Genomic DNA, 24,619 nt, shown 5'->3' with positions numbered 1-24,619 from the left:
CTTACACAGAAGTGGGTCGATTCGAATGAAATGGTGTCTCATAGAATTTCTATTGAAGTTGATTGTCCTGCATTTGTGCAAGATGTTGAAAACTCTCTGGATTGTGAATACGGCAAAAGTCTTCGGTGGGCGACTTACAGTCCTGTAAGATACTTGCACACAGAAAATTTTTCTCAGATTGGCCTTTTTGCGAGAAATGATATTAACATCAACACAGAAATTCCTGGCGTCATTGGTTACTTGGTCAGTATTCCTGAAGACGATATTTTAGAAGGTTATAATGATTTTTCGATTGTACAAAGTTCTCGCGTTGGAGTGCAGTGGCTAATGCTGGGTCCCATTTCTTTTATCAATGCCTCTTGTAAACCTAATGTTGCCTATGTAAACGTTAAAAATATTATGGTTTGCGTTCCTCTGCGGCAAATAAAGGAAAGAGAAGAGTTAACTATTTCCTATCAAAATCATTTTTTTGGTCCCAATAACCAGTTTTGCTTGTGTCCCTATAAAAGTATGCATGGTAATCCTTTCCCCGAAGTTCCCTCCAAAAAACGAAAAGTTGACAAAATGATAACAAAAATGCTTTTCTTCAAAAGTCAGAGGAGACAACAGTTCGCTCGAGCAAAAGTTTGTCTAGGCAAAGTTTCCCCACTCGATTTAGAATGTTTTTTCCTGAGGAACAAAATTCTGATGTTTTGGATTATGTTAGCTATGGAAGTTTTTTTAGTTCAGTTCCAGCGTCGCCTAGAAGAGCTATGTTTTCTGATGAGCCCCCGCTAATTACAGATAATTCTTTTAATGATGAAAGTACTGTTGCTCCCGAAATTTTTGATCTTTCACAGCCAATAGTTTCAACTTCCTCTCCAATTGTTGAGCACAATAACAGCTTTCGAGCTTCCTCACCAGTTAACTTAGTTAATTTTGAAGAATCAGATTCACAAAATCCAACACACATTGAACCACCCCTATTTGACAACTTAGATTTTGGTTTATATGAGGGCTGTAAGGTTTCACAAGATGAGTTTAACAAAAGATTTGATCGAATTGATGACAAGCATCACCTCTCGGACATAGCTAAGAAGGACATTTTAAAATTGATCGCTTCTATTCTTCCTCAACCGAATCAAGTTTTCGCAAAAATTCCTATATCTGATCTACCCCTCGTAACAATAACTTCTGTAGGCACATCCAAAATGATATTTGTAGACCTAATTGCTCAGATAAACCGCATTTCTTGCAGAAATGCGAATTTTATACACGAATCGTGGTCAAATGATTGTAGCTGGGAAATGCAAACTGATTTGTTCTGTCACGGCGAACTCCAACTCGTTTTGAATACCGACGGTGCCCCCGTTTTCAAATCAAATAAATTGTCAATGTGGCCCCTTTGGGTTCAATTATATAATTTGCCTCCGCTTTTGAGAGCTAGTTATGCTAATATTTGTCTTCTTGGTTTGTGGCACGGAGAGTCAAAGCCCGATTTTAATTACGTCTTAAGAAGCGTTTCTTCCGAATTAGAAAATTTGTCAAAAGGAACGTCAAACAATCATTTAGGTCCTCTTCGTTTTCGATTTCGAAGTATAGTTTGCGATGCCCCCGCCAGGGCTTATGTTTTGTGCATGAAGCAGCATATGGGATATGAAAGTTGCTCTCATTGTTTCATCAAAGGGTTGCATGAAAACAGACGGATGCTTTTCAAGGTAACGAAAGCTTTCTTTGCTCGCGAAAATGAACATTTTGTTAGATGCGGAGAGCTGGCTGAAGAGCAAAAAGTAGCCACGCACGGGATAAAGTCCAAAACTCCTCTCAATAAATTTTTTTGCTTGACATGGGATTGTACCATAGACCCGATGCATCAAGTTTTTCTTGGAACAGGAAAAGTTCTCTCAAAATTTTTGATATCTTTAACTAAAGGCCGTTTGCTTGCAGGTTTGGAAAACGGGTTTTTTCATGCATGGTTCCTTTTGACATCCAGCATCGCACGCGAAAAATTAGGGAACTTCATTTTTGGAAGGCATTTGATTTTAAATTATTTTTTTTTCATGTTGCACCTCTTGTATTTTTCGATTTAGGAGTGTCTGCATCGCATTATCTAAGCTTCTGTAAATTAAGTTTTGCTGTACGTCTGCTATCTGTTGTTAACTTTGAAACACAAAATTTAGAAAAAGCCGATTCTTTAATCAAAAATTTTTTCAAAAATTTTGTTGAATTATATGGAGCTGACGCGCAGTCCTATAATTTCCATACAATGCGTCATTTAGTCGAACAGGTGCGCCGAAATGGTCCTCTTTGGTTGTTTTCAGCTTTTTGTTTCGAATCGGCTAACCATCAACTACTTTCAGCTTTATCGGGGACAATAAAAAATCCTGAAAAGATGGTCGACAGGTTTTTGCGACACCAAATTGCTTACGGAGAATATTTACAAGAGGAAAAGGCAGCTAAGATCACTTGCCTCGATAATTTTACAAAACTTACAGAAGAAGCAAAGATTTTTTGCCGTGAAAAAAATATTGAAATAGTGTTTTCTCGGCATGTTAATTATCTCGGGAAAAAGTTTTGTTCTGTTTCGTATACTAGATTAAACGGCAATTTAAGTGAATGTGTGTTTCAATTGAAAGATGAGACCTTTGTTAAAGTTGATTGTTTTGCTAAATTTTCAGACTCTGTTTTTGCTATTGCTGGAAAATTTCTGACTGTGAAAGAACTAAATATTTTACCCGACATAACTAATGCCTCCTTTAATTACTGCTTTGAGTTAAGTGAGTTGAGTTCTCTTAATTTATTTGATGTTAGTAAAATAAACTTCAAAACAGTTGTACTTCCTTTGGACAGTTGCCTACGAGTTAGTGTGCTTAAAGAGGGGTTTGAGCACAATTTTTTTTTTTTGAAATATTGCTTGGAGAAGCAATATTTTTTATCAAGTAGTTTTTTCTCCGGCCATTTTATTGAATGCACTTAATATTTCACTCAGTCAAACGATTTCTGGATTCATCGATACTGCGCTAGCATTGTTTAGGGACCAATTTGACACATGGTTCAACAAAATCCAGATTGCTTCATCTTCCTTCTGTAAGTGGCCTTTGAATAAATTTCACTCATTGCTCTTCGTTTTCTATAATTCAATTTTCTCTTATAACGAGTCGATTCAGCATAAGATTTTTTAAGTTCTTCAAATGATTAGCGGTTTTGACTGTCTCAGTCTTTGTCTTTGCTCTTTAATTTCTAAATTTGTTTAATGTATGCCCAATTTGTTTCTTGTATTTATGTTTTTTTTTGTGTTTAGTTCTATCCTTCTTATTGGCGATTCAAATATTCGAAATCTGAGAAACGATATTCAAGTTGATCCACTTCTTCGACAGCATCAAATCGATGTACTTGCGTTTGGCGGTATGAGAAGCAACGAGCTTGGACCAAACGTGAGCTTGACAGCAAGACAATATAACCATGTTGTCGTTGCAGTGGGTAGTAATGATCTCACTGAATATAGAGATATAAAGGCAAAGTCCCCGTTCGAAATTATGTTTAACCTCGTAAGTTTTGCGCGCTGTGTTGCTCGGTACGAAACCGAAGTGTTTGTTGTTGGTGTCTGGAAACGAAGAGACGTTGAAAGTAATTTGGTTGAAGAGACAAATAAACTTTTGTTCGATCAGTTGCAGCAGAAATTTGTTCCTCCAAAACTGAAAAACAAGCACTTTAACTCAATTGATACTTGTCATTTGAACCGAAATGGCCGTCTAGAAGTTCTTGCTTTGCTTAATAGAACCATTTCTAATCGCTTTTAAATTATTCGATTTGTTATTGTTCTTTTGGTTGAGTTAATTGATTGTTGACTCCCTTCATTTTTGTTGAAGTAAATTTTTGAGGCTGGTTGGAGATCCAGTCTCTCAGAGTTTGTTTCTTTGAATTGATGTTTGCTATACTTGCCTATAATGTTCATTGTTGATTTTTATATGCTTTCGAAAGCTCTGTTATCCGAATGGCAAAGTTTGAGTTCTGTTTTTTTTATGTTGTGGAGATCTGTGATTCAATTAGTGTATGAGCATCCTGATAGTTTCAATGTTCTTTTTTGACTTATGAAATACTGACAGAAATTGTTTTTTTTTTAATATGAGTTCTTTTGTTGTCTTCTGGTTTTCATTTGTGAAATATAGAAGTGCTGTGAGAAAACTAATAGTCGTATAATGTGTGTATATTAGTTTTCTTGGCTTTTTGGCGAACAAAACTGATAGCTATTTTTTTCTTGACGCCTGTTAAGTTGATCTGCCGAGTTGAATCATGATACATGGCAGAAATTTTTTTGGTTGTGATGCTTTTTTTCATTACGTTTGAAACCGGATGGAGATCCGGGTTCTTTGTTTTTATTGCACGTTATGTTTGCTTCTCCTTGTTTGTTGTTTTTATAATGCGAAAAGCGTTGTCACTATAGGAGAAAAATTCGCCTCTTTTTCTCTGCCTCCTTGATTCAAGATAGATGGCAGAAATCTCTTTTCTCTCATGTTTTTTCTCTGCTGTTTTCTCTTTTTGTCTGATTTTTTTTCTCTGTGGCTCTTTAGTCGCTTGCTTGTCCCTATGCTTTCTGGTCTTCCTGGTTTTGCAGGTTCTGCTTGTTTTTTTCTTTGGTTCCATAGATGCGCTATGATGGGAAAATCCAATTTTCTGAGCGCTGACAGTGATGAAATACCACAGAAATCATTATCAATGATTACAAATTTCTGATTTACTGCTATCTCTTCTTTTTTGCCTCTCTGTCTCTCTCTCTCTCTCTCTCTCTCTCTCTCTCTCTTCTCTCATGTTTTTCTTCTCTGCTGTTTTTTTTGTTCTATTGTGTTTGATTTATTTTTTCTCTGTGGCTCTTTAGTCGCTTGCTTGTCCCTATGCCTTCTGGTCTTCCTTGTTTTGCAGGTTCTGCTTGTTTTTTTTCTTTATGGTTCCATAGATGCGCTATGATGGGAACATTCAGTTTTCTGAGCGCTGACAATGATGAAATCCCTTAGAAATCATTATCAATGATTACAAATTTCTGATTTACTGCTATCGCTTTTCTTTTTTGCCTCTCTCTCTCTCTCTCCCTCTCTCTCTCTCTCTCTCTCTCTCTCTCTCTCTCTCTCTCCCTCTCTCTCTCTCTCTCTCTCTCTCTCTCTCTCTCTCTTGTGGTCTCTCTTCTCATGTTTTTCTTCTCTGCTGTTTTTTTTTCGTTCTGTTGTGTTTGTCTGATTTATTTTTCCTCTGGTTCTCTAGTGGCTTCTTTGTCACTATGCTTTCTGGTCTTCCTTGTTTTGCAGGTTCTGCTTGTTTTCTTCTTTGTGGTTCCATAGATGCGCTATGATGGGAACATCCAGTTTTCTGAGCGCTGACAGTGATGAACTACCACACAAATCATTATCAATGATTACAAATTTCTGATTTACTCCTTTCGCTTTTCTTTTTTGCCTCTCTCTCTCTCTCTCCCTCTCTCTCTCTTGTTTTTCTCGTTGATTATACTGTTTGGTCTTTCTTGTTTCGCGGTTTCTGCTCTTGTTTTAATTATGGTTTCCTAGATGCGCTATGATGGAAACATCCAGTTTTCTGAGCGCATATAGTGATGAAATCCAATAAAAATGATCATTGATTTTCTTTCTTTTCTCTTTTTTTGCCTCTCTCTCCCTCTCCCTCTCTCTCTCTCCCTCTCTCTCTCTCTCTCTTGTGGTCTCTCTTCTCATGTTTTTCTTCTCTGCTGTTTTTTTTTCGTTCTGTTGTGTTTGTCTGATTTATTTTTCCTCTGGTTCTCTAGTGGCTTCTTTGTCACTATGCTTTCTCGTCTTCCTTGTTTTGCAGGTTCATCTTGTTTTCTTCTTTGTGGTTCCATAGATGCGCTATGATGGGAACATCCAGTTTTCTGAGCGCTGACAGTGATGAACTACCACACAAATCATTATCAATGATTACAAATTTCTGATTTACTCCTTTCGCTTTTCTTTTTTGCCTCTCTCTCTCTCTCTCCCTCTCTCTCTCTTGTTTTTCTCGTTGATTATACTGTTTGGTCTTTCTTGTTTCGCGGTTTCTGCTCTTGTTTTAATTATGGTTTCCTAGATGCGCTATGATGGAAACATCCAGTTTTCTGAGCGCATATAGTGATGAAATCCAATAAAAATGATCATTGATTTTCTTTCTTTTCTCTTTTTTTGCCTCTCTCTCCCTCTCCCTCTCTCTCTCTCCCTCTCTCTCTCTCTTGTGGTCTCTCTTCTCATGTTTTTCTTCTCTGCTGTTTTTTTTCGTTCTCTTGTGTTTGTCTGATTTATTTTTCCTCTGGTTCTCTAGTGGCTTCTTTGTCACTATGCTTTCTGGTCTTCCTTGTTTTGCAGGTTCTGCTTGTTTTCTTCTTTGTGGTTCCATAGATGCGCTATGATGGGAACATCCAGTTTTCTGAGCGCTGACAGTGATGAACTACCACACAAATCATTATCAATGATTATAAATTTCTGATTTACTTCTTTCGCTTTTCTTTTTTGCCTCTCTCTGTCTCGTTTTGTGTTTGTCTGATTTATTTTTTCTCTGTGGTTCTCTAGTGGCTTCTTTGTCCCTATGCTTTCTGGTCTTTCTTGTTTTGCAGGTTCATCTTGTTTTCTTCTTTGTGGTTCCATAGATGCGCTATGATGGGAACATCCAGTTTTCTGAGCGCTGACAGTGATGAACTACCACACAAATCATTATCAATGATTACAAATTTCTGATTTACTCCTTTCGCTTTTCTTTTTTGCCTCTCTCTCTCTCTCTCCCTCTCTCTCTCTTGTTTTTCTCGTTGATTATACTGTTTGGTCTTTCTTGTTTCGCGGTTTCTGCTCTTGTTTTAATTATGGTTTCCTAGATGCGCTATGATGGAAACATCCAGTTTTCTGAGCGCATATAGTGATGAAATCCAATAAAAATGATCATTGATTTTCTTTCTTTTCTCTTTTTTTGCCTCTCTCTCCCTCTCCCTCTCTCTCCCTCTCTCTCTCTCTCTTGTGGTCTCTCTTCTCATGTTTTTCTTCTCTGCTGTTTTTTTTTTCGTTCTGTTGTGTTTGTCTGATTTATTTTTCCTCTGGTTCTCTAGTGGCTTCTTTGTCACTATGCTTTCTCGTCTTCCTTGTTTTGCAGGTTCATCTTGTTTTCTTCTTTGTGGTTCCATAGATGCGCTATGATGGGAACATCCAGTTTTCTGAGCGCTGACAGTGATGAACTACCACACAAATCATTATCAATGATTACAAATTTCTGATTTACTCCTTTCGCTTTTCTTTTTTGCCTCTCTTTGTCTCTCTCTCTCTCTCTCTCTCTCTCTCTCTCTCTCTCTTCTCTCATGTTTTTCTTTTCTGGTTTTTTTCGTTCTCTTGTGTTTGTCTGATTTATTTTTCCTCTGGTTCTCTAGTGGCTTCTTTGTCACTATGCTTTCTGGTCTTCCTTGTTTTGCAGGTTCTGCTTGTTTTCTTCTTTGTGGTTCCATAGATGCGCTATGATGGGAACATCCAGTTTTCTGAGCGCTCACAATGATGAACTACCACACAAATCATTATCAATGATTATAAATTTCTGATTTACTTCTTTCGCTTTTCTTTTTTGCCTCTCTCTGTCTCGTTTTGTGTTTGTCTGATTTATTTTTTCTCTGTGGTTCTCTAGTGGCTTCTTTGTCCCTATGCTTTCTGGTCTTTCTTGTTTTGCAGGTTCTGCTTGTTTTTTTCTTTATGGTTTCATAAATGCGCTATGATGGGAACATCCAGTTTTCTGAGCGCTGACAGTGATGAGATCCCACAGAAATCATTATCAATGATTTCAAATTTCTGATTTACTGCTATCCCTTTTCTTTTTGCCTCTCTCTCTCTCTCTCTCTCTCTCTCTCTCCTGTGGTCTCTCTTCTCTCATGCTTTTCTTCTCTGCTGTTTTTTTGTTCTATTGTGTTTGTCTGATTTACTTTTTGTCTGGTTCTCTAGTGGCTTCTTTGTCCCTAGGCTTTCTGGTTTTCCTTGTTTTGCAGGTTCTGCTTGTTTTTTTTCCTTTATGGTTCCATAGATGTGCTATGATGGGAACATTCAGTTTTCTGAGCGCTGGCAGTGATGAAAACCCTCAGAAATCATTATCAATGATTACAAATTTCGGATATATTGCTATCACTTTTGCCTCTTTTTTTTTTCTGGCTCTCTTCACTCTTCTTTGTCTCTATACTTTTTGGTCTTCCTAGGTTTGCGGGTTCGCTTGCTTTTTATTATAGTTCCTTGGATGCGCTATGATGAGATTATCCAGTTTTCTGAGCGCTGACGGTGATGAAATCCCACAGAACTCATTATCAATGATTATAAATTTTTGATTTACTGTTATCGCTTTTCTTTTTTGCCTCTCTCTCTCTCTCTCTCCCTCTCTCTCTTGTTTTTCTCGTTGATTATACTGTTTGGTCTTTCTTGTTTCGCGGTTTCTGCTCTTGTTTTAATTATGGTTTCCTAGATGCGCTATGATGGAAACATCCAGTTTTCTGAGCGCATATAGTGATGAAATCCAAAAAAAATGATCATTGATTTTCTTTCTTTTCTCTTTTTTTGCCTCTCTCTCCCTCTCTCTCTCTCTCTCTCTCTCTCTCTTTCTCTCGCTCTCTCGTTTTCCCTCTGTCACTCTTTCTCTCTCTCTCTCTCTCTCTCTCTCTCGGTATCTCTCTCTCTCTCTTTCTCGCTCTCTCTCTCTCTCCCTCTCTCTCTCTCCCTCTCTCTCTCTCTATCTCTCTCTCTCTCTCTCTCGGTATCTCTCTCATCTCTCTCTCCCCTCTCTTCTCTTTCTTTCTTTATTCTTAGTTTTTCTTTGTCTCTCTCTCCCTCTCGCTCTTTTTCTCTCTCTTTCCTTCTTTCGTTTCTTTTTGTTTTTCTCTCGCTCTTTCTCTCTCTCTCTCTCACACACTCTCATTCTCTCTCGCTCTTTCTCCCTCTCTCTCTCTCTTTCCTTCTTTCGTTTTTTGTTTTTCTTTCGCTCTCTCTCACAACACTCTTTCTCTCTCTCTCTCTCTCTCTCTCTCTCTCTCTCTCGGTATCTCTCTCATCTCTCCCTCCTCTCTCTTCTCTTTCCTTCTTTATTCTTTGTTTTTCTTTGTCTCTCTCTCCCTCTCGCTCTTTCTCTCTCTCTCTCTCTCTCTCTCTCTCCTTCTTTCGTTTTTTTTTCTTTCGCTCTCACTTTCTCTTTCTCTCTCTCTCTCTCTCGCTCTCTCTCTCTCTCTCACACACTTTCTCTCTCTCTCTCACTCTCATTCTCTCTCTCTCTCTCTCGCTTGCGCGCGCGCCTGCGCGTGCTCTGCCTTACGGGCAATTTTTTTTTGTTTTTTGTTCTTTTTTTGTGAGTTTTTTGTTCTCGTTTCGCTTCAGCACTCTCCTTGCTCCTTTTCGCGCTCGTTCTCGCTCGCTCGTCGTCGGTTGCTCGTTCTGCCAGCTCGTTCGCGTTCGCTCGTCTTCGTTTGCTCGGTTTTGCTTGCTCGCTCGCCGCCGGTTGTTCGTTCGCCGCCGCTTGTTCGCTCGCTCGCCTCTTCTGTTTTTCCCCCTTGCTGTTTTCTTCCCATCCCCTTTCGCCTATGGCGATGTGCTTTTCTTTTGTTTGTGTGTGTTCAGCCCCCACCCTTCTCTCTTTCGCTCCTTTTCTTTCGTGCTTCACCCCCGCCCTTTTCTGTGCCCCCTCTCATGTGCTTGTGTTTTGCTGATGTTCTTATTTATATTTGTTTGCTTTCTTTTGCAGCACACAAACCCCCTGCCCTTTCTGTGACCCCTGCTGCAGCGCAAAAAACCCCCTGCCCTTTTTGTGACCCCTTCTGCGCATTTAAGATGATGTTCCTATTTATACGTTTTAGCCTTAGCAATTTTAGGGTCTCTCCTCTTTTCTTTGACGGTTAGAGAATAGGTCGAATCCTATTCTCTAATCTTCAAAGAAGCCAAAGAGGCCCATGCAGCAGCTAAGGCACGTTTCCGGCGCTTCTTGCAAGACGGTTATCTTGCAAGAGTCTTACAAGATAGACGGTTATCTTGCAAGACTCTTGCAAATCGGACGGTTATCTTGCAAGATCTTGCAAGAATCTTGCAAGATCTTGCAAGATGATGCGTAATCTTGCAAGATTCTTGCAAGAATCTTGCAAGATCTTGCAAGATAACCGTCCTAATTTGACTGGGGCTGTTTTTAGAGTTTTTTCAATTAAAGTGACCTTTTTATCAAACGATATAAAATCCCTTTTTGTTCCAACTCAGTTGTACCAAATCTTAACAATCTGTTGTCAGAACTTTACGCACCCGTTGTTACAAATTTCGTTCATTCTGACAACTATCCAGGGTCTGCAACTTGATATCATTGCTATACATACCCCTATGTTAGCGCCCGATGCGGTTTGTTCAGACGTCATGCCAGTCTTGGACCGCAACTCCAATATTGAGGGTGCGCAATTAAAATTCTCTTATTACAGGTGTTTAAATTCAGTTAACTAAAACTATTTTATGAGAGTGGATAATTTCGTTAAGGGTGTTCGGAGCCCTGGCTCATAGATGATGTTAGCTCAGACCTAAAAAGAACAACTTGTTGATTTTTGAGAGTTAGATTAGCGAAATTGAAATGTGCCAAGTGACCTGGCTGTTACGTCTCGTATAACGATCTTTTATTTTTCGAGAATTGGAATGCAATTATTGCAATTCTTGTCTTTTTAAAGCAGACTCTTTTCGTTCCTCTTGAATTGAGGTTAATTCTCAATCTGCTCTGGGTGGTATTCTCAATCAGATCTGCTCATGGGTGGTTTTGTAGATCAAAGTTTGTTTGAATTCTCTTGTTTTTTTTGCAAAGGGAGCAGAGAGCAAGCAAGCAATTAATAAATTTAAATATAATTACAAATAGGTAATTGTTTTCAATCGTTTCTTTGTTAGGAAATCACTTACTTTGCGTTTTGGTTATGATTAGTGTACGAACTAATGAACGTTTTAGCAGCACGGGTTTAATGTCTAGGTTAATGGGAGGTGGGACGACCAATTTCAATTTAGTTTTACATTATAAAGGTTCGAAACCATGACTTATAGATGGTTGCATTCTACCGAGGAGGGTTAGGGGGAAGAGGGGGGGGGGGTTGTTTGTTACTTTATTTTAGTTGATCTATTAATATGTCACAGATTGAGATTTTGAGCTGTGAGGAGTGTGTTCTGATCTTCCACTATCTGAAGATTTAACGCTTTCGGTGGTCGATAAACTGCTCCGTCTTTCCTGTGCGTCAAGCCTACGCCTCATTTCGTCAGCCTACTTTTGGGTTTCGCATTTTGCGTCTGAATGACTGGAAGTGACATCCAACATTTGAAGTTTCTTCGATTCGACAAACAGTAATTTGAGAAAGGTCACAACTTCAGCATGAAATTTGACGCTGCAACGTTCAATTATTATAATTATTGACGCAATAGTATCAGTTACGGTTGTAAATTTGTAATTTTTGGTATGCAAATTCCAAATTTCATCAATGATTTCGAGTTTCAATTCTTTGGCTGCTGACATTTGGTCGTTGCTGAACGTTTGTTTGTTTCTTACAAGTCTCTCGAACAAAGCAAGCTTAGATGTCCTTTTATTTGTGAAGATTTTATTAAGTCGCGCACACAGAACCAACAAACTTCGGGTAGTTGTGTTGAAGTTGTGCTCCGATTTTATTAAGATTGGGTATAAAACATAAAAGGTAGCCCCACCAACGCAGTTTACCAAGCGTTGCTTATTTTTACATCAGATAGTAGGCCTACCTAACGCTCATAACGCTGTGAAATTTTATCCCAATAGCATTTGTGGTTAACGAGATATCATTGAAAAACCTCTAATTTGAGACTATTTGGTTATTTGAAATTTTGGATTTTTGCTTAGTTGAAGCGAAGTTGTATGTTAAAAAGCAAAGCTGAGCAATTAGTTATCAAGAGAAATTGAGAAGCGAGTAATGCAATGGCATTATACAGTATTGCGGATAATACAGTTCACAAAAGTTAATTGCAAAAACACAATATCCGGACAGATTTGAAACCGCTGAAACGACCTGGGCGGTGTAAAGTTTTCCTTGACTTTGATAGGAGAGCAGCCGTTACATTTTTAAACAAACGAACAGGATACAAATTTAACAATATGGCGCTCAAAGTTTTTAATGTTAATGGTAATAACTGCTGTTATCGTTTAATCGCAGCGGAACATAATTAGGCCACAACAGCGTGATATCAGTTGCCCTTTGTCTCAATATTGTCTACATTTCAGACACGTTTTTGAGCTTCACCGCTCTTTTTGCTGATTAAATTTTTTTCTTGTTACACAATACAATATATGAATGAGCTGCTATATTAACACACAATCACGATGTACGATAACTTATGTTTTTTGATAACAATGTCAGAAACTTGGATTATGAGGTACAAAAGGAATTTGCTTGTTTTTTTTCATAACATTTCCTGACGAGCTTCATTTACAACAACAGTACTCATGGAAAAATTGACTTTTTCATTCCTAATCAAATTTTGTAATTTACGTCCTTCCCCAATTTCATTACGGTTGTACAATTTCAATGCAGTTTATTATTATAGGCTTTCTCTTTTTTTGCGAAAACATTTTCCGTCTACATGCAGTCGTTAATTCACATGTGCAATTAATTTTTGTGTTAAAATGCAATGAATATAGATAAGGTTATTGTAAATGTTTACTGTTTGATGCAACAAGGAATTAAAGTGTATCGTATACACTTTTTGAAAATTAACTGTAAATGGTAAATAAAATGCTTTTGGATATTTTTTTGAGAAGCTGGTGAATTTATGAAGCATTCTGTAAATGACAATAAAAAACCATAAAATTGGCGCTCATTTTGGTGCCAATAACGTCAGACATCGACTACAGCACAACGTCTTGAAAAAATCTCACCGAAATATTTTTTGTTTTCTTCTCTTTATATACGTTTTTAAGATGTCTCAAAGATCAAAAAGTTTAACTTCATTGGTATATAAACCTGACTCTGTATGGCCAAATAGAAAACGTCTCTCAATTTATGAACAAGATAGTTGTGCTCTTTCCCATTCGAATCAGAACTTTTGTCAAAAACTTTGGGATGATGATTCGCAAAAACATTGAAGTCTTTTCTGACTCTGCTACCTTTTCGTTGGCCTGTTGATGTCGTTAGTCGGTTCTCTGCTTTAAAATTCATGATTTATACGAAAAACTCACAAAATTTTCTTTTTCCAGATCTATGTAAATATTTAATTTGGACTGGAATGGTTTCGTTTTAAATTTCTTGATAACTAATTTTAAGTTGAAATTATGGCGCAGATATGAAATACTTCAAAGCTTTTGCAGACCAAAAAACATTCGTTGCGTCATTTTTTTTGCTGTTTTTTTTGCAGGGCGACAATTTCTGAGAAAGCCCTATCAATTTTGAAGCAATTTGCTATCACCATTTAGTGTGCATTAAGTTGCCTGTTTTTAGAGTTTTTTCAATTAAAGTGACCTTTTTATCAAACGATATAAAATCCCTTTTTGTTCCAACTCAGTTGTACCAAATCTTAACAATCTGTTGTCAGAACTTTACGCACCCGTTGTTACAAATTTCGTTCATTCTGACAACTATCCAGGGTCTGCAACTTGATATCATTGCTATACATACCCCTATGTTAGCGCCCGATGCGGTTTGTTCAGACGTCATGCCAGTCTTGGACCTCAACTCCAATATTGAGGGTGCGCAATTAAAATTCTCTTATTACAGGTGTTTAAATTCAGTTAACTAAAACTATTTTATGAGAGTGGATAATTTCGTTAAGGGTGTTCGGAGCCCTGGCTCATAGATGATGTTAGCTCAGACCTAAAAAGGACAACTTGTTGATTTTTGAGAGTTAGATTAGCGAAATTGAAATGTGCCAAGTGTTACGCAGTAAATGAACGAATAATATTAACCAATCAGATTCCAGTATTTTAAACGCATATAGAAATCGTTCTAAATTAATAAAATACGCTCTAATATACCTAGAAAGTTACGAAAAAGTTCATTTAACCTAATTTTAAGTAAATATAACCATGATATGTATCGATTAAGCTGGTTTTCGGCTTAATATTTTTAGGTTTTCTAGACAATTGCCGATTGAATACGAACTGATTTGACGTCAATGACATCAGACAAAAAACCAGTAAAAGAGCATCGAAAAAACCTTGCCGTCTAAGTTTTCACTTGTTGTCTTGATCGTTACTTTGTACATGACTGATACTGACACGTTGCATTGATCGTTGAAACTATACGTTGCTATATGTCGAAAAAAGTTGAATTAAATCATCGAACTACAGTTCTCGTTTACTGAGTTTATATTGGTGCCGTTCCCAACTCAAATTCGGGCCTCGACTGCGCAATAGCAGAATCAAATAGGCACAAAGGGATTCGACAACTCCATTAACTCAAATGATTTTCGGAAGTAGGAAGAAGGAGTCGTGGGAAAAAGGACACTATACTGCTGTGGCTCTGTTTATTTTCTTTGTCATGATCGCTGAAGTGGAAAGTGTCCAGTTCAGATGTGTGTATTACCCTCCCGCCACGTGCAAGCCTGGAATATTTGAGTGCGAGGATTCCAATGGATGCATTTCTGCGAGCTGGCTCAACTTCCTATCAGACTCAGAACAGCAATGACCATTAGTGTATGAGCAACTTCAATTGCAGTCCATTGCTACTGAGAGTCATAGTGGGAATAATAGGCTGTACTGGACAAGGCTGCTAGGGCTCGGGTTGGTCGCACTTTGTACTGGACACAAAGCTGGACCACAATACTGGAGCAAAATAGTAGCGGAAACTGTAAGAACAGAACAAATATTTTTGTGGCAGTAAATTAAAATTTTCAATTTAGACGGCAAATTCCAACCCCGAATTTCCCACACTTCTCAATCAAATATATTGGGTTATCAAAAAATTAACGGTATCAGATCAAAAAATTAAAAATTCCGTGTTTTTTAAACACGGAAATCTTAAGTTAAGAATTCCGTGATTTTCGATACGGAAATCTTAAAAATTCCGTGTTGTTCAACGCGGAAATCTTAAATTAAGAAGAATTCCGCGATTTTCAGCGCGGAAATCTTAAGAATTCCGTAATTTTCAACGCGGAAATCTTGAATTAATAATTTCGCGATTTTCAACGCGGAAATCTTAAGAATTCCGCTATTTAGATATCCGGTCATCATCAAACCCCACATATCAAAATTTTCGTGACGAAAAAACATCGATTTTGAAAATTTTTGATAGATTTACCAAAAAGTCGAGAAAATTGATATAGCCGGTTCGTATATCAAAGAATAACCTATGATAAAGAGAAAACTGCGAGAACATTATGCTAATTTGTCCAATTTTGAAAATTTTTGGTCAATTTTGATGCAAATCGAAAAAACATAGAATATCAATATCGAATATTGATAAACCGTATTTCTGAGTTTAAAACCGTCCAGTTTACTGGATTACCGTTCCGTAAACAAGAATTTGCAAAAAATTGACCAAAATTTGAAAAAAATCGGACAAATGCATAAAATTTTGACAAATTTGTCAAAAAATCATTTTCTCAACAAGGAGGTTCGTTAATTGAGTGAAACTCATTACACAAAAAAAGTTGTGAAAATTTTTACAACCCCCGGCCTACAAAAAAAAATATCGAATTCCCATAATTATTCTCGTCAATCGTTTATGAACCGTTCTGCAGGCGTCCTTTTCGTCCTTTCACTCTTCAGTTTTCCGTGTTACATTTTTTTTTCTTCTCAATAACGTCGCTCTCCCAAAACTTCGCTTTTCGTTTTCATCGCTACTTTTCCAATTTTCGATGTAGTATGTCATATGTGATGAAGTATGTTGTTGTTTTTGATGTAGTATGTTGAGTATGCTAGTATGCTTGTTTGTTGTTTAGGTCTTACAACTTTCTAGGGTGTGACTTAAGTTTATTCTCGAGTTACGGCTGGATTGTCTTTTGACTTTTCAACTTTACTAATTTACTAGCCTTCCTGTTGTAGTATATTGATTTTGCTGCGTTATGTTTGTGTGTACCTGTATGATTGCTAGTTGGTTTGGTCTTGTTGCCTTCTAGGGTGTGACTTAAGTTTATTCTCGAGTTACGGCTGGATTGTTTCTTGACTTTTCCAACTGTCTTAGTCTACAAATACACTATTGTAGTTAATTCAATTTTGCTGTAGTTTGTTTAATACCGTTAGTATGCTGATTGTTTGTTTTGGTTTGGGTTTTGCTAGGATGTGACTTAAGTTTATTCTGGAGTTACGGCTAGTAAATTTCTCGACTTTTTCATCCTTTTAGTGTACTACTGCATTGCCGTAAAATAGTTTGTCGTTAAATTTGTCGTTATAGACCCATTATGAACTATATTAGATTGTCTTGCAGTAGCTTCTCTCCTTCTTCCTAGGGTGTGACTTAAGTTTGTTCTGGAGTTACGGCTAGGATGTTTGCTTGAGTTTTTGCTGTGGTCTGCTAACATAGTTCTATCCAACCTCATTTTCCCGCCCGTTCTCTCCCACCGTCCCGTTTCGTTGCGTAGCGCGTTTTCCACCCGCGTTCCCGCACGTCCCGTTTCCGTTCCGTCGCGCACTGCTCGCTCGACTTCTCGTCTGTCCCGTTTCCGTCGCGTCGCGCGTTGCTCGCTCGACTTCCCATCCGTAACGTCTCCGTTTTGTCGCGCGTTGCTCGCTCGACTTCCCGTGTGTCCTTTGTCTCCCTCCGCGTTGAGCGCATAGCGTTCAGCCCCCCACTTCTGTTTTTGTCGGGCACTGTGTGCTCGACGACCCTTTTTGCTCTTTGGGCGGTTTGTTTTGCAGACTGTCTACGTTGTGCTGTGTTTGGGGCCCTTTTGCGTTAGGTTTGATTTGCGTGGATTTGATTTATTTGGAGTGTGCATATAATAGATAACCGTGTGCTGTGGTAGTTTTGCTGGTCATTGGAAGTAATAACATCATGATGTCTAGTAGTCTTGATCAAAAAGTTAAAAAGTTGTACGCTGCCAGGTCAAAGCGTGAAGCTGATTTGCATGCTATACATGAAGATATCCTTCATTGTATAAATATTCAGAGTAGGCGAGTGAAAGTTGAACGCCTAGTAACAAAGTGCAACGATGCATTTATGACCGTTGTAGACAAAAATGAGGACCTGATTGCATTTGCTGGAAAAACGGAGGATCCAAGTGCACTTGTTCCTTCACTAGAGTCTTACTTAGAGGCAATGACAACTAAGAACGACAAGATCCTCACTTCAGCACGAAACTACATCAACTCTGCTGATGATAAAGTGAGTGAGTTTCAGGAACCGAGGGCTTCCATTTGTTCTAGACTTCCCTCATTGATGACCTCGTCAAAAACATCTAGTCAGCGTAAACATGATTACGTAATCGCTAAAATGAAGCGCGAAGAGATTGAAAAACAGAATGAAGCAGCCATTCGCCTTGCTAAACAGAAAAAGCAAATGGAATTAGATGAACTGGAGGAAAGCAACAGGAAACGGTTGGCAGAGGCAACTCTGCAAGAATTTGAACTGCTGGACGCCGTTTCCAAAGGTAGCCACTCTGAAACAACTGCAAGTGCTAGGAGCTCAATGAGAAGTGAAAAGGCTGTCCAGGATTGGATCAACACCTCACTTGCTTTAAGTTTTAATAACAACGAGAACACTGGTGAACCAGAGATTACGAAAGACCCTCCAGAATGCCCTAGCCATAATAACGGCGAAGCAGTGGATGATCACGACACTGACATTTCAAGGCATTCGATTCCAAAAAATTGTCGAGGCAATTACTTTTTAAGCGTTGAGACCTTACAGCAACTCGATCCATATTATACGCCACCTGAAAATTTTTTGGCTGCTGCTAACACACAGGCGTTGTACCAGGCGCACCTAAGGGCGCAAATGGATCAAACAGGCCAGCAAGGCGTGGCGCTTCCAACCATAACTAACCAAGGAACCGCGGATAGTCAGCCACCTTCTGTACACGCCCCAGGGGCTTCTTCACCGCCCATTCAACAGCCCATTCCACCACAGACGTTCGCACCACAAGAAAATCAAAATAATGCATCCGAGTTTTTTCCACACGCACAATCCAGGGGACCTGAAACATCAAGTCTGCCGAAGAATAATTTGGCCCAGCGAATATTATCCCAACAACAAATTAATTTTGTCCCCCGAGCACCAAACAACACTCTTCCTCCCTTTTCGACAAATCATCCAGCCCCCACAATCAACGTTCCCCTGCACCCAAGCGCCCCACCAAGTCCAAACATTCAACAGCACAACTCCGAACCCGCTCATCCTAACGTCCTTCCGATTCCGAACCCAGTCTTTGCACCTAACCTCACTGCTCCCATCCCACAAGCCACTTTGAGTAATCAGCCTCTCGTCAACGAAACTTTTCGAAATAATAATAACCGAGTACACAAAGTCGTACGTTCCGTTGCTCCTCCTGTCCCAAATTTGCCCACTATTCCTCTTGGCCAAAACTTTGTGCCAAATATGAGTCATTGGCGGTTTCCACAGCACAGACCGTCAATAGTCAACCAAGACACAACCACCGTGAATAGTCTGCCTCCAAATGTACACACGCATATCGCACCATCAAGCACTAATGTTCCACTACGAATTTATCAGAATTCGCCCCTTTTGATTGATATGCAATCACCATCCGGCACACATCAGCAAAACCCGATTGCAACTACAAGTAATATTGTACCTGGTCTAGCCACTCCGGTTTTTCAGCCAACATACCCCTATATTGGGCCCACCCCGTTGAGTTGGAGTGGTCCGCAGGTGTCTGCACCTGCTCCTTCGACACCGGACAATGCGTCATTGATTAGGGAGTTGGCTGATGCAATAACCAGCAAGAAAAATGACCCCTTGCCAGAATGGAAACTTGCTCAGTATAATGGCGATCCATTACAATGGCACGAGTGGTATGGTCAATTCAAAAGCGCGATTGACTCGCAGTCGCTCACTGATGACGTTAAATTGACGTACCTTAAAACACTCGTCACCGGTAAAGCAAAGATTGCAATTGCCGAGTTTGCTTACTGTGGTTTAATGTACAAGGACGCACTAAGGACTTTGGAACGTAAATTTGGCCAGCCACAGGCAGTCGTAAGTGCACACTTGGATAAACTAAGCAACTTTCCGCCTCTTAAAATGCACAATAGTGATAACATCATTAACTATTCTGCAGCCATATCCAGCCTCGTTGGGGTTTTCAAGTCACTATCATATGATGCTGACCTGAAGAGCGCCTCCCTACTTAGCCAAGCGGTACAGAAGTTACCACCAAACATGAAAGAGTCATGGTCACTCTTTACGGTTAAGAAGCACTGGTTTAAGCCTACCCTCCTTGACTTTAACGACTGGCTTAAAGAAAAGGCTGAGGCCCACGATCTTATGAAACAAAGCGCAACCAAGGCAAGGCCTGAAGATAACAGCACTTCAGTAACCAAGACCAAAACAGCCTCAAAAGTGTTTGCATCAAATTCACAACAAAGGGAAAAAAAGAAGCAAATGCCATCTTCTTCCACAAACACTTACTCTTGCTGCATTGTATGCAAAGGTAACCACCGGCTATGGGAGTGTCGAGTTTTCAAGGAAAAGACTCCAACCCAGAGAGCTAAGTTGGTGGCGGATAATAAACTTTGCTTTTCGTGCTTACGGGACAAGCACACATTCCGCCAGTGCCCTCAACCAAGAAAGTGCCGAGCAGAAGGGTGCAATAGTTCGCATAACACACTATTGCATGGAGCAGATAGGGTTTTCCCAACAAAACAGTCGACAAATTCCAATACCATTCAACCTTCTGGCAACACAGGGCAAAGTAAAGCAGCTTCTAGTCAACTCCAGCCTAATAAGACCACAACAATGTCATCTGTTACTGATGTTAAGGGGCTCCTTCAGGTGACTGAATTGCAGTTGGTCAATTCGTCCGGTTTAGATACCAAGGCTTTAGTTTTGTGTGATACCGCCTGCAGTAACTCTTGGGTGGCCGGTAGTCTCGCAGATAGACTCGGTTTGCACGGTAAAGCACTAAAGCTAACTGTCAAGGGTATTAATACCGAAGAAGTAGTTGATACTAGGGTTGTTGAAGTTACTGTAAAACCAAAAGAACAACAAGATTTCGAACCATTCACCGTCAACCCTTTCGTTAAAGAGAGTCTGAACGTCGGCTCAGATATAATTAATGTACAGGCCCTGCAAGAGACTTACCCACACTTAGCAGTCCTTGATCCCGTAACATATTCCTATAAAGACATTGAGATGATACTCGGACAAGATGTCTATCATGCCATCCGCCCGTTAGAATACTTCTCTGCCGATGAGAAGCGTTCACCCGTTGCCGTACGCTTGCCCATAGGTTGGGTCTTAAGCGGTCCGTTACCATCAAGTTCGTGTTTAACCTCAACGTGCTTTAAAGTGAATATCGAAGAAGACAATGAGTTAGCAAGTCAAGTAAAGTCATGGTACGACATTGAATCATTCGGGGCAAACAAGCAGGTCGACTCAAGATCTGCAGCAGACGCAAGGGCTCACGAAGTCCTTGAGAGTACCACCATACACAATGGCCTGAGATACGATGTCGGAATGCTGTGGGCAGCAGACAACATCCAGCTCCCAAATAATTACTTCTCCTCCCTTGTGCAACTAAAATCGCTCGAAAAACGATTGGCTAGGGATGAAGACCTTAGAGAGAAGTATACTAGTACCATCAAGGAAGACCTAAACAAGGGGTATGTAATTGAGGTTCCGGACGATCACAAGGTTGAGAGTCGGTCTGATAAAGAGTGGTACCTACCCCACCATCCGGTTTTAAACCCGAACAAACCAGGTAAGGTGCGTAGGGTGCTCAATGGAGCAGCAAAATTTCATGGCGCCTCACTGAATAAATCTTTGCTCACTGGCCCTGATCTGCTCCAAAACCTTATTTATGTACTTCTTCGCTTCCGACAACATCCATATGCCGTCTCTGCCGACATCGAGGGAATGTTTCTACAGGTTGGTGTATTACCATCAGATCAACCATCACTTCGCTTTCTGTGGCGGGAGGACCCCACAACTAACGTTGTAGTGTATCAATATACGCGCCATATATTTGGGGCTAAGGACTCGCCCACATGCGCCAACTATGCATTACAACGCACTGCGAGAGACAATGCCAAATTTTACCCCGAAGCTGCAAAAGCCGTCCTTGAAAACTTCTATATGGACGATTACCTTGACTCAGTGGAGTCTCCTGAGAAAGCCATCAAAAAATCGAAGGAATTGGTACATCTTCTCCATCTCGGTGGGTTCAAGCTTACCAAATTCGTAAGCAATGTGCCAAATCTGGCTGATCGAATTGATGGCTCTCCTCAATCGACTGAGCCCAAGGTTATTGTTTCATGTCAGGAGGATTCATCGCATGTGCTAGGGTTAAAGTGGGATCACACTAATGACACTTTAGTTGTGAGTCGGGGTACAAGCTGCGCTATCACCAAGTCCCTCACGCAACGCTTGGTCCTAAGTCTTGTCTCGAAAGTCTTTGACCCCATTGGTCTTGTCGCACCGTTTACCGTCGGTGCGCGATTGCTATTAAAAGACATCTGGCGTGTCACAGGACAACAATGGGATGACGAGCTCCCACAGGACATGGTTCAAAGATTTTTGGTCTGGAGTGCGGACTTACCAAAGCTTGAAAACATCAAAATACCTCGAAGTTACTTTAGTGGACCTTTTGATAATACAGAGTTGCATATGTTCGGTGACAGTTCCCAGGATATTTTTAGTGCCGTCGCATTTCTTCGAGCCCGAGTAACAACTCCTACGGGCAAGATAAAAACAGAGCTTGCGTTTGTTTTGGGGAAAGCGCGTGTGGCGCCAATGAAAGTAATGACTGTCCCTAAACTGGAATTGCAAGCAGCTCTACTTGCCGCTCGACTGAAGAACGAAATTATTCAGGCACTTACTGTAACTGTTAACCAAGTATTCATGTGGACGGATAGCACGACCGTTCTTCAGTGGATAAACTCTAATGAAAAGCAACCAATCTTTGTTGCAAACCGCGTTTGTGAAATTTTGGAGTATACCAGCGTTGACCAATGGAACCACGTCGCAACTAAGGATAATCCAGCTGACGCTGGCACGCGTGGAATGTCCGCTGAGGTTTTGCAACTAAGCAGTTGGGTCAATGGTCCACATTTCTTATCTAACTCAAGTTTCCCTTTCGTACCGAACAAAGACGTCATTAATAACATCAAACTTGGCGTCAACCAAGCAGCCATCATAGAAGACACTGTCTCTCTCGCTACATCTGTTAAAAAACAGACAATTCCCGTTCCGTCGTTATTCCCATTTGATAAGTTTAGTTCTTATCAAAAGTACTTGCGCATTGCCGCGTACGTTCTCCGGCTTTTGCCGAAACATGCCGGCTACCGTAACCCCGATGGTAGCATTACCGACCCTACTGAGCTTGACGAAGCCGAGCGTCATCTACAGTATTTGGTGCAAGGAGAATCTTTTGAAGCCGAAAGAAAAGATCTCATTGACAATAAATTCGTTAAACGGAGTAGCCGAATTGCTCCACATTCACCGTTTATTAGTCCAAATGGGCTAATCCGTTCCTCGGGCCGCATCAAGCGGTTAATTGAAGTTGGGTTCAACGTAAAGCACCCAATCATCTTAGATGCACGTCATCCATTTGTAAAACTGTTCCTTGAACACACGCACGTAAAGCATTACCATCAGGGCGTTGAATACCTAAGATCAATTGTGCAGGAACACTACACAGTACTGAAACTAAGATCATCCTTGCGTTCCATCAAAGCACACTGCCTAAGATGCCGAGAATTCCAAGCTGTAACTATGCAACCAATCATGTCTGACTTACCTAAGGAGAGACTTGCTTACCAGTCTCCTCCCTTCACGAACACTGGCGTTGACTACTTTGGGCCATTCTATGTAACTGTCCGCCGTACTACTGAGAAAAGGTGGGGCTTCCTCTTCACCTGTCTCACTACTCGCGCTGTCCATGTTGAGATAGTTACATCCATGGACACCAGTTCTTGTGTTATGGGAGTTGAGCGGTTTGTGTCACGTAGAGGTACACCTGCCATGATTTGGTCGGACAATGGCACTAACTTTATTGGAGCGGAGAAAGAACTCCGAGAAAGTATTGAAAAGTGGAACGTTGTCAACATTGCAGCTGAGCTCGCTCACAAAGGTATAAAGTGGAGGTTCAGTCCACCCAGCGCACCACATCAAGGTGGTATCTGGGAGAGGTTGGTACGCAGCTTCAAGCGCGTGTTGTATACTATTCTTGGCACGCGTCGCCTCACGGATGAGGTACTGCATACCACCTTTTGTCTCGTGGAGAATGCTCTCAATTCGCGTCCTTTAACACCCGTAAGCGCCGATCCGTGCGATTTGAACGCTTTAACACCCAACCACTTTCTTTTAGGTGAATACTCTACCGGTATTCCGTCTGTTGTCGGTAATAATGAGCTCAACCATCGTAAACGTTACGTCCGTGCGCAGTCATACGCTAATGCGATCTGGTCCCGTTGGATCAGAGAGTATGTACTGACGCTGAACCGACGCTCTAAGTGGCAGACGCCTGCCGAGCAACACCTTAAGACCGGTGACTTGGTTTGGATAGTTGAGGAAACCAACCCTAGGGGTTACTACCCAACCGCTCGGATTGTGGAACTCCGTTACGGCTCCGATAGCGTCGCGCGCTCCGCCGTTTTACGAACGTCTACCGGTTCACTCGTCCGCCCGCTTGTAAAACTTGTACCAGTTTTCCCAACATCTTCTTCCGGGCCGGAGGATGTTACGCAGTAAATGAACGAATAATATTAACCAATCAGATTCCAGTATTTTAAACGCATATAGAAATCGTTCTAAATTAATAAAATACGCTCTAATATACCTAGAAAGTTACGAAAAAGTTCATTTAACCTAATTTTAAGTAAATATAACCATGATATGTATCGATTAAGCTGGTTTTCGGCTTAATATTTTTAGGTTTTTCTAGACAATTGCCGATTGAATACGAACTGATTTGACGTCAATGACATCAGACAAAAAACCAGTAAAAGAGCATCGAAAAAACCTTGCCGTCTAAGTTTTCACTTGTTGTCTTGATCGTTACTTTGTACATGACTGATACTGACACGTTGCATTGATCGTTGAAACTATACGTTGCTATATGTCGAAAAAAGTTGAATTAAATCATCGAACTACAGTTCTCGTTTACTGAGTTTATATTAAGGCAGACAAAAACCAGATCAATATTGGCTGAAAATTTGTCGTTTCGATGCAATTTAATTAAATACGCAAAATCTGATGATAACGGAGCTAATTGTAAAATTTGCTCAACGTTTTTCCATCCTTTCCGGCCAAAATATTGCTCAGACCCGGTATTAATATAAGTATAGTGTCGAAAAAATTTGCTAGCTTATCAGAGTCTGCCATAGAATTGCCTCGATAGAACTCAGGTATTTCATATTTTATTGTTCAGAGTTCAATTTTTCTGTAAAGACCAAGCAAATTTTTCCAAAATTTCGGCAGTTACTTTCGGTTGCCCAACTTGGAGAGCATGTTCAATTCCACAATTTGCAAAACCTTCCTCGTAAAATTACGCTCGAAATA

General features: G+C 40.1%; 1 pseudogene; it reads right to left on the bottom strand.

Moving 5' to 3' along the window:
- Window positions 1-5,781: 5,781 nt before the first annotated feature.
- LOC142355609 (uncharacterized) lies at window positions 5,782-18,809 on the bottom strand (annotated as a pseudogene).
- Between the last annotated feature and the right edge of the window lie 5,810 nt (window positions 18,810-24,619).

Source organism: Convolutriloba macropyga, unplaced genomic scaffold, assembly GCF_964194025.1.
Source record: "Convolutriloba macropyga unplaced genomic scaffold, txConMacr16.3 SCAFFOLD_779, whole genome shotgun sequence".
NCBI lineage: Eukaryota > Metazoa > Xenacoelomorpha > Acoela > Convolutidae > Convolutriloba > Convolutriloba macropyga.
This window is presented reverse-complemented; position numbering and strand designations above follow the sequence as displayed.